Raw genomic sequence first — 10,532 nt, 5'->3', positions numbered from 1 at the left:
TTCGGGAACCATATGTCTTCTCTTCCTGATCCTCATGAGCAGATTAGATGTCACACTGATTCAGCGACTGCAAAAGTGGGTGAAGTAGTAATAACACTTTTTTAAGGTTCTTTTGTTTATTTTGAGAGAGAGAGAGAGAGAAGGCACATGAGAGGAGCCGAGGGAGGGAGAGAGACAGAATCCAAAGCAGGCTCCACACCATCAGCACAGAGCCCGATTCGAGGCTCAAACTTAAGAACTGTGAGACGGTGACCTGAGACGAAGTCAAGACTCAGATGTTTAACAGATTGAGCCACCCAGGCACCCCCTAGTAATAACATTTTATTTAGCAAATTTTACATGTGAAAATACATAAATACAAAAATTAAGCAGTGATTTTTATTTCCAAGGGAAGTATTTCCCCAGTTCTCTTAAACCAGCATTTTAGATATGGTTTAATAGGCCAGAATATGCAGTTGTTTTGCCAGAAACATTGCATCTGCTAAAATGCATGCTTTGGGTAATTACTTGTTCGACCACTAGCTTGACATGATATTTGACATCATAAATGTCTGCAATCTTGAGAAGATTAGTTAACTTAAAGGAGCCTCATTCTCATTTCAAAAAGTGTGAAAATACTACCTTTAGGAAAATAATTCTTTAGACTTGTGATTTGAAATATGGGAAATAAATGGGGAGACTACATTGTGAGCTCTTATTATGTAACTGTGAAAAGTTATTATGACATACGTATGCCACACCACAGCTCCCAGTTTCCTACAAGACTGTCAGAATTTATATTTTATTCTCTCATTTGTTTTCATTGCTCTGCAGTAGAAGCTACTGCATGTGTGGCAGAAGTCAGGAACAGATTTCAACAGTTTATTTCCAGTGAGATTTCTAATGAGGTCCCCCCACCCGCCACCCAAGACCTACCTAAGAGGCAAAGTAACAGGCACTTGAATCTGTTACTTTTAATCAATGTGTTATAAAAGCTGAAAAATGTAACAATATTTTATGTTTTAGTAATTTATCAGGTAGTGAATTAGACTCTGGGGAATATATTGCTGTTTGTATGATATGAAAATAATATGAAAGAAATTAGCATCTTTTTTTTTTCAACTTTTTTTATTTATTTTTGGGACAGAGAGAGACAGAGCATGAACGGGGGAGGGGCAGAGAGAGAGGGAGACACAGAATCGGAAACAGGCTCCAGGCTCTGAGCCATCAGCCCAGAGCCTGACGCGGGGCTCGAACTCCCGGACCGCGAGATCGTGACCTGGCTGAAGTCGGACACTTAACCGACTGCGCCACCCAGGCGCCCCAGAAATTAGCATCTTAAAACCCAGCACATTCTTGTAAAATTATTTAAAGTATTTTACCTATCTTTGTAAATTTTGATTGGAAAATAAGAAAAATGTTATTCCATCCTCACTCCCCTATCCACTCTGGCTTAAGTTTCTAAGAGATAAAATAAGCCACATGGATTTTTCCACTCCTGGATCTGAGTAGTTGTCAGTTGAAGAATTCTCTTCCCGTTCCCTTTTTATCCCCACCCTCGACCCCCTACCTGCCAGTCCTACAAAGGGCACAACTTGGCAGGTTTACTGAGAGTTTTGCCCAAATACAAAGAGTATGTGAGGGCGCCTGGGTGGCGCAGTCGGTTAAGCGTCCGACTTCAGCCAGGTCACGATCTCGCGGTCCGTGAGTTCGAGCCCCGCGTCAGGCTCTGGGCTGATGGCTCAGAGCCTGGAGCCTGTTTCCGATTCTGTGTCTCCCTCTCTCTCTATGCCCCTCCCCCGTTCATGCTCTGTCTCTCTCTGTCCCAAAAATAAATAAACGTTGAAAAAAAAAATTAAAAAAAAAAAAAAAAAAAAAACAAATACAAAGAGTATGTGAGATGCAGTGTGGCAAAAACTTGGGCCAACATACAGTCAGCTGTCCCTCTGCCCTACCTGCAATACAAAAATGGCCTCTCTGATCAATTAGGAGGCTCATTATTATGTTCTTGAAAGAATTGAGTACTGCTTTATCATAGCCTGGAAACTCAGACCACTGCATTCTATTTCTGATGATGTAGCCTATAACATAAATTGTAAGAAAAATATCTATGAAAAATGAAGTATTTCCTTTTTGTTTTTTCAGGATATCAGGGAGCCCTTCCTGGTAAGAATGTGCTAATATCATTTTCTTTCTTTGTTTCTTTTTTTGTTTTTTCTTTCTTTCTTTGTTTCTTGAGAGAGAGAGAGAGAGAGAGAGAGAGCAAGGGAGGGGCAGAGAAAGAGAATCATAAGCAGGTTCCAAGCTGTCAGCGCAGAGGCTGAGGCAGGGCTCAAAACCACAAACTATGAGATTATGACCTGAGCCAAAATCAAGCATTGCCCACTTAACCTACTGAGCCACCCAAGTGCCCCAACTAACATCATTTTCTAAAAAACAAAACAAAATAAAACAAAACAAAACAAAACAAAAACCAAAAACGTTTAAGAATATGAAGTCATTTGCTTTATTTTTAGTTTATTTTGTTTATTTTTATCAATGAAAATATATCATTAAAAACACATAATGTTATTATAACAAAATTGCAGCCATTGGCCCACCCCTTTCTTTCCATGCTAGAGTCAACCACTGCAACTCTGTTATTTGTTTTATTAATTTTCATTTTCCCTCACCAAAAAAACATACTGCTGTTTCCTCTTTCCTCAATTTTAGACACAATTTATTCTAACTATGGAAAATTAGTATTTAGTCAGCCTAATACATAAACTCCCTCTACCTGCCCTCAACCCCCCTGACACATTTCTTGTCCCATTCTCTCTGTACATTATATAACTTTTGGGGGTAAATATTCAAATTTTAATCTTTATATCCATGTAAGTTTCATTAGTGTGATATCATTGTATTTCCTGTCTTATAACATTCCAGTGGGACTTTGTAAGTTTTTGGATTCCCTTTCTGTGTTGGAATTCATTCATAAAAGCACAAAAGGATTACAAATAATATCTCAGTTTAGAGAATGGAAACACATAATTTCAGGTTCACTTCAGTCCTAGAGGTAGAGGTATTTCTCCCAAAGCCCTTCCTTTTGTTTTGTTTTGTTTTGTTTTTTTCTGAATTCATTCTAGTCTTGTTCTCATCCTTAAGCCTTTCTTTTTTCATCATCTTGCAAATCTCCTTTACGTTTTTTTGGCTGATGGTTTTCCTCAGTTCTGATTTTTATCTTCTTGCTTGTTTTCCTCCCTAGTTTTGTCTGCTCACATTCAGCAGTAGTTCCCGAAAATAATCCATGGGGGTATTTTTTTGAGAACCAGCATGTTTTGAAGAAGATTTTATCTTTGCAGTTCATTAAAGTCTAGGTTAGAAATATATTCCCATCAGAATTTTGAAGACACTGATTTCTACTCTTCAATTTTATTTAAAAGTTTATTGCCACACCAGATCCTTTATATGTGAACCACATGTTCATATTCATCCATATACCCATAAATATAAGGCATTTGGGAAATTTAAAATACCAAATGGTTACAAATGAATTATTCAAGCAATCCAAATAAAACTTTAAGATTAGTTTTAGTTTAACCAAACAATGTGGTGAATTTGTTAATTCTTTACTTTTCTTCGTATTCAGAACAAACCATCCTAATCAGTGTTTGAAATAAGCAGTTTTTCTTATCAATGTTGCATATTTGTTTCCAAATCTGTGTTTGAAGGGCTGGTAGAGTAAAATGAAACTTGCAAAACTTGGTTTTATATCTGTTTACTCTCATGATGGTATTAAAAGACACATAAGAGATCACTGGACTAGAACTGCAGGTCAATCTTTCCTGCTGGATTTTAGGCAGAATTAAAGTAGAGATTATGCCTGTTTGATTCCACTTGTATCTCCAAAAGTTAGCATAAGACCTGGCATATAGCAAATATTCCATAAGTGTTAAGTGAGGTGTGTGTGTGTGTGTGTGTGTGTGTGTGACATATTTAAGTAAATTCACTAAGTAAAGGAATTATCTAAAATAACAGCATAATGTTTACAAAAGTCACCAGCGTAAAAAAAAAGTCACCTGTGCTAAAAGATATTTCCAACATCAAAATATTCTTTCTGACCTCATTAGTATGGATGAAGACTCAATGCAACTTGCTTTATTTATTTATTTCCTATGTTCCTTCCATTAATGTTTTAATCATACTGTGTGAAACTGTTCAAGCTTCAAAACTGATATTACATGTCTCTATTCTGCCAAAGTAAGACTGTTTTGTTAAACATGAAGCACGTCCTAAGGCTGTTTGGGGATATTGAAAACTTACGAGGTGAAGAAACTTAACTTTTTTCTGTAAACTAGGATAATTATAAAATAGTCTAATCAAACATTTTTAGAGGCCTATTTTGGTGCTATACTTTAAATAATAATGACTAGGCCTTAGTAGATAATATGAATCATCCTGACTCATGTCTTTAGAATTGTGAGATTAAATTTATATAAAGCTCAGGGATAAAATCGTATGGATTTTGAATTTATGTGTTTATAATGCTATTAAGGTAGAACGTCTCAAACTTAAAGATGACATAATTATTAGATTATAATTACTGAGAGACTTTGAAAATGGAAGAATACTGAAAAAATAGCCTGGTGATCAGAAGTCATAGGTATGTTAAAAGGTAAACTGAGATACATTAAATTTTTTCAAGTTATTTGAGATTAGAAATGGGCAGCACCAAGCCCAGGGTGATTAGGAGTACTACAATGATAAAAGCTAAGGGGAGGTTTTTATGAAGGATGCAGAAACAGAGGAAGGGAATTCGTTTATTGGCTAGACCTTAAGCAGTTACCTTATTTAAGAAAGCCTAATTGACTGTTGTGATTGGTTGTTTTTAAGTTCTGTTTTCTCAGATTTGAGTCCATTGACTCTGGCTTAGGTTTTAGTTTGCTTACTAGGCTACCAAGTCATTAAAGTCACCTCAATCTAATGGTTTCCTTGTTTAATTACAAATTCCTTATTTGATTTTGTTTGTTTGTTTTCATTGAAAGGAAGAGGAAAAAGCAGATTAAATGGATACTATTCTACTTTGACTTTATAGAACTGTACAACTAATGTACAACTGGATGACTGTGAACTAACGTACACATCTTTTAAATTCCATATAAAAAATGACTACTTAGAATATTAATAAGATAAATAACAACTAAAGGAAAGGAAAAAACCCATTACTACCATGAATAATGCAGATTTTTTCTACCTTGGAATCTTGAGAATTACTAAGTTATGAAAATGATTAACCGAGAGGATAACTTATAAGTATTTTTTCATATGGCTGATTTTATAATTTGCAATACCCAGTAAACAAACACAGGAAGAACATGAGAACAGTTTTGTATTTTTCAAAGATCACCTCATGGGGAATCTGTTTTAGTGTATTTAAAACAATTGTTTAAGGCTCTGTTTTCCCATGTATTAACATTTAAATAACTTCAGTTCAATAAGTGCGTCAGGTACCAATGGTGGAATTATGATCAATAGACTTCTGTCTCGAAGCAGTGAATGATCTGTTGGAGGAGAAAGAAAACTTAAAAATGTTTACTACTGGTAATTATAAATAATTCATAAGACCTGAGGATTCTGGTCAGTCAAGTGTGAGCTGTCTGCAGACCACCCAGTATTGCATGAGCGTAGCCACTCTTTTCAGATATATAACATGATTTAGTTTAGAGCAGATAAGTGATCAAATGGTTATAAAATTAAACAACAACAAACTTCATTCAATAGTTTCATGACAGAGATGATTTAGACCAACATAATGAAAATTCAAAGAACTATACATTTGGTTACCTTTATCCACATGTGAATATCAGCATCATCAGATAATGTTATAGTTAAAAGTTACACTGTGGAATGATAATTCACTCATTCATAAAGAAGGATTTTTGTTCAAATCGTACAAAAACATCTTTACTACATTACCTTTAATCATAGTTACAAACAGGTCAATTTTGTCATGGACTGAATTCCTGATATTTAATGAATGACACATGATACTGAAATAGATTAACATACATGCATAATTATTTATAAATATTAATTACAGTATATATTATGTCAAACTTAATAGTGAATCAAAGGCTTATAAGCATGTGTAGTCAATACATTTGCAAATTATTCTCATCAATTGCTTTATGTACTTTGTATGAAAATCTATCCATGTGTAAAGTATTTGTGTAGCATTCAGCCAAATCAACCCCATCAAAACAGAAGAAAAAATTTGCTTAACTTTTCTTCTATTGTAAATCACTGAACCTTTTTATCTGAGGTCAATGACCAAATGATACTTGGATTAACTACATTTGATATTTATTGTAAAGGATGTCTCCAAGTCTGTCTCACTTCATGTCAATTCTGTTTTATGCCCTGTTCATGTTTACCATGGAATGAAGCTGAAATAAGAACTTATTACTTTACTTTGGCATTACTAGACTTCTTTCAAAATCTGATAAAACTCCAGGTGATTTTAAAACATTGCTAATTTGTTCTGCACGTCTGGACCACATTAGTTGCCTGGATAGAGACAAAGCATAGATCAAAGAAGAAGTTAATTGAAGTACCCATTTGTTTTTAGTGGATCCAGTATACGTTGCTTGGAAAAAAATGTCAAGAGTTGGACAAGAGTTTAAGGGAAGGTTTAAAAGAATTTGTGCAGAAGCAATAATTTTTGAGGTAGAAATAACTGAGCTTGAAAGCTGAAAGAAATGAAGTATTGAGTATTCCTTACAAGGGTAAGGAAAGAGGAAGTTTTGAAGAACTACCTCACCTGATCTTCAGGTCCTGTTAAAGCATAATGAGCACTTGATTATTGCTCAAAGCAAGGAGAAAAGATAATATAGGAAGGAAAGGGAAATCTTGGAGAGTTGGAGGTGTAACAGCATACAAACCAGTGATTTGAATATGAAAAGTGCTTTTGAAGTTGGTCTGTTCAAGGAATGGTAATACATTATACCTTAAAGGAGGACAGCAGTAACTAATGGATTAAGGTTTTGTTTTTCATATCAGTACATTTAACTCATTAGTAAATTAACCCAATAAGTTATAGTTTCCCTATAAAGATAATTACTTAAGTCTTTAATTTTATCAAATGTATGCTTTGTGGAAGTGGGACATTTATATTCTACTTTAAACCATAAACATGTTCTCTCATATTAATCTTGCACGGATTAAGGTGGTTTAAATAATTTAATAATCCACAATAAGTATATCAACACTCCTAAAATAATTTATTACCACATTTGAAATTTAAGGATGCATTTCACTTATTGTATACTTTGATTTATCTAACATTTATTTAGGATACTTTGAATATTTTTGTTTTTCTTTTCCTTTGAGCTCTTTTGCACAATTAAAACTAAGCTGGAAAGAGGAAAGATCTTGGGGGTGTAGAGTGTGTGCGGGGTGGGGGTGATGGATATAGGGTTTGGTGGGTAGTATGTAAATGTCATGTGGGCATAGGACATAATTGAGTTTAAAATATTCCATAGTGGCAGACATGTTAGTCATTTTTGCTTTTTAAAGTGAGAAGTAGGTTTAAATACCACCAGAAGAATGTCAAGTTTTAGGGAGCTGGGAAAATTCCTAGTTCCTTATTTGCACAGATGATTATATGCATATATTCCTGATGAGTTTTCTAACTCTGGGTATTAACTTCAGATTAAGCATTACAGGTAGCCTAATTGGAGGATTTTTCTAGCACCACATAATATAGTTCTTTGTTTGCAATAGAAAACTGAGTACAATATAAAACCATACTAAATTCTGCAAAGCTGCTGTCAGTTGTTAGCATAAAGAAGACAGATACAGCTAAATGGCATTTTTGTGACCCATTTGTAATGCAATGCTTAAGAGCCTAAAGTGAGAGCCTTTGATTTCTAGCATGTATAGAAGGCATGTTTCAACAATGGTAATATATGAATGGAATTTTAAATGAACATACAGTTAAAGCCCAAGTTGCAACCCACCGATTTGAAGAACATTATATATATATATATATATATATATATATATATATATATATATCTGCAGTCATGGCAGCCTTAGAGAATAGATTTTAGATTGTATATATTATTATAGACTATAGATAGAAAATAAAGTGAGAAGTCTCAGTTCTTCTCTCTACTTCACAAAACTAGTAGGAATGTATTTCAGCCACAGGAGATTTCTATTATCTACTAATTGTTTCGTTATTATTATAGTCACAAAACACTTTAACACTGGATACCTTGAAATGGTCTGCAATTAAATTAATTTCTTGTGAGGCATAGCCATTGAGCTCTCAATAAACATAATAATAAAAAGCCTTCTTTCCTACATCAAAATCTTAGATGAGCTACAACTCCTCCATGTCATATATATGATGTCCTTACTACCTAAATTTTAATAAAATGAATTGAGTATTATTTATCTTTTTGAGTTTTTTAAATTCCAGTTGGTTAACATACAGTGTTATATTAATTTCAGGGGTACAATATAGTGATTCAAGAATCCATACATCATCCAGTGCTGATCATGACAAGTGCACCTTAACCCCATCTCCTATTTAACCCATCCTTCCACCCACCTCCCCTCTGGTAACCATCAGTTTGTTCTCTATAATTAAGAGTCTGCTTCTTGGTTTGTCTCTCTCTGTCTCTCTCTCTCTCTCTATCTCTCTCTGTTTTCTCTTTACTCAGTATTTGCTCATTGTTTCTTAAATTCCACATATGTGTGAAATCATATGATGTTTGTCTTTCTCTTACTGACTTATTTCAATTAGCATTATACTCTATAGCTCCATCCATGTCCTTGCAAATGGCAAGATTTCATTATTTTTAATGGGTTAATAATATTCCATTGTGTGTGTATATGTATATATGTGCATATATGTATAAAATCAGTCTCTTTATATATTCATCAATTGATGGACATGGGCTGCTTCCATATCTTGGGTATTGTAAATAATGCTGCTATAAACATCCTATAAACATCGAGGTGCATGTATCCCTTTGAGTTAGGGTTTTATATTCTTTGGGTAAATACCCAATAGTGTGATTGCGGGATCATAGTGTAGTTCTATTTTTAACTTTTGAGGAACCTCCATACTCTTTTCCACGATGGCTGCACCAGTTTGCATTCCCACCAATAGTGTAAGAGAGTTCCTCTTTCTCCACATCCTCACCAACACCAGTTGTTTCTTCTGTTACTGATTTTAGCCTTTCTGACAGGTGTGAGGTGCTATCTCACTGCAGTTTTGATTTGCATTTCCCTGATGATAAGCAATAATGAATGTATTTTAATGCGTTTGTTGGCCACCTGTATGTCTTATTTGGAGAAATGTCTTTTCATGTCTTCTGCCCAATTTTTATTTGGGTTATTTGGCTTTTGGGTGATGAGTCTTATAACTTCTTTATATATTTTAGATACTAACTCTTTACCAGATATATCCTTTGCAAATAATCTTCTATTCTATAGGTTGCCTTTTAGTTTTGTTGATTGTTTCCTTTACTGTGCAGAAGCTTTTCATTTTGATGCAATCTAATAATTTATTTTTGCTTTTGTTTCCCTTGCCTCAGGAGAAATACCTAGAAAAAAGTTGCTATAGTTGATGTCAAAGAGGTTACTGCCTAATGTTCTTTTCTAGGATTTTTATGATTTCAGGTCTCACGTTTAGGTCTTTAATCCATTTTGAATTTAATTTTGTGTATGTTGCAATAAATTGGTCCAGTTTCTTTCTTTTGCATTTTGCTGTCCAGTTCTCCCAACGCCATTTGTTGAAATGAGTTTTGAAACTAGGTGACAGTGAAATGAATATTTTACGCTATCATTTATTGTATTATTTCTAACCCAAAAAGAAGTGGTCTCAATCCAATTAAAACAAAGTTGTCCTATGGAAATTTACTAATTCTACATCATATCCTAAAATTAGAACTTTCTGTTACAAGATAGATATATTACCATTTCTTAAAGCTTTGCAATAACATGGGGAGGCAGAGTGTCAAAGAGAAAAGAATATAAGCATTAAAATGATATAGACTGTTACAAACTACATAGATAATAAAGTAGAGCCACTCTATATATATACATATATTATGTATTTTATATTATGAAATATATCTATATATGCATATATATACTTTCTATATTATATATATTAAAAAGCTAATAACATTGGTAATAATATTCAGTAACTATATCAATTGAAAATTATAAGTATGAGTCATAAATGTTGCACAAATATCAAAACATCATGAATTTGTCAAGAATCTGGAATAAATGATGCATTGAAAGCCATCAACATGGGTGATATATAGTGTAGAGTCTGGATAAGAAGGCAAGAAAAGTATCAAAACATAATCTTGAGATCACTAATATTTGAAGAGTCATTAAAAGAAGAGAAGATGTAGAAGAGGCTTCAAGAGACTTCCAAACAAAGGGAGAACATGGAAAGTGTGATTTACCAAAAATATAAGGGAGAGAGAAACATTTAAGACCTAGCCTTTCAGATGCTGCTGAGCTCTCAAGCGAAATCAGTTGTCATG

This window comes from Prionailurus viverrinus, chromosome A1, assembly GCF_022837055.1.
Source record: "Prionailurus viverrinus isolate Anna chromosome A1, UM_Priviv_1.0, whole genome shotgun sequence".
Classification (NCBI taxonomy): Eukaryota; Metazoa; Chordata; class Mammalia; order Carnivora; family Felidae; genus Prionailurus; species Prionailurus viverrinus.
This window is presented reverse-complemented; position numbering follows the sequence as displayed.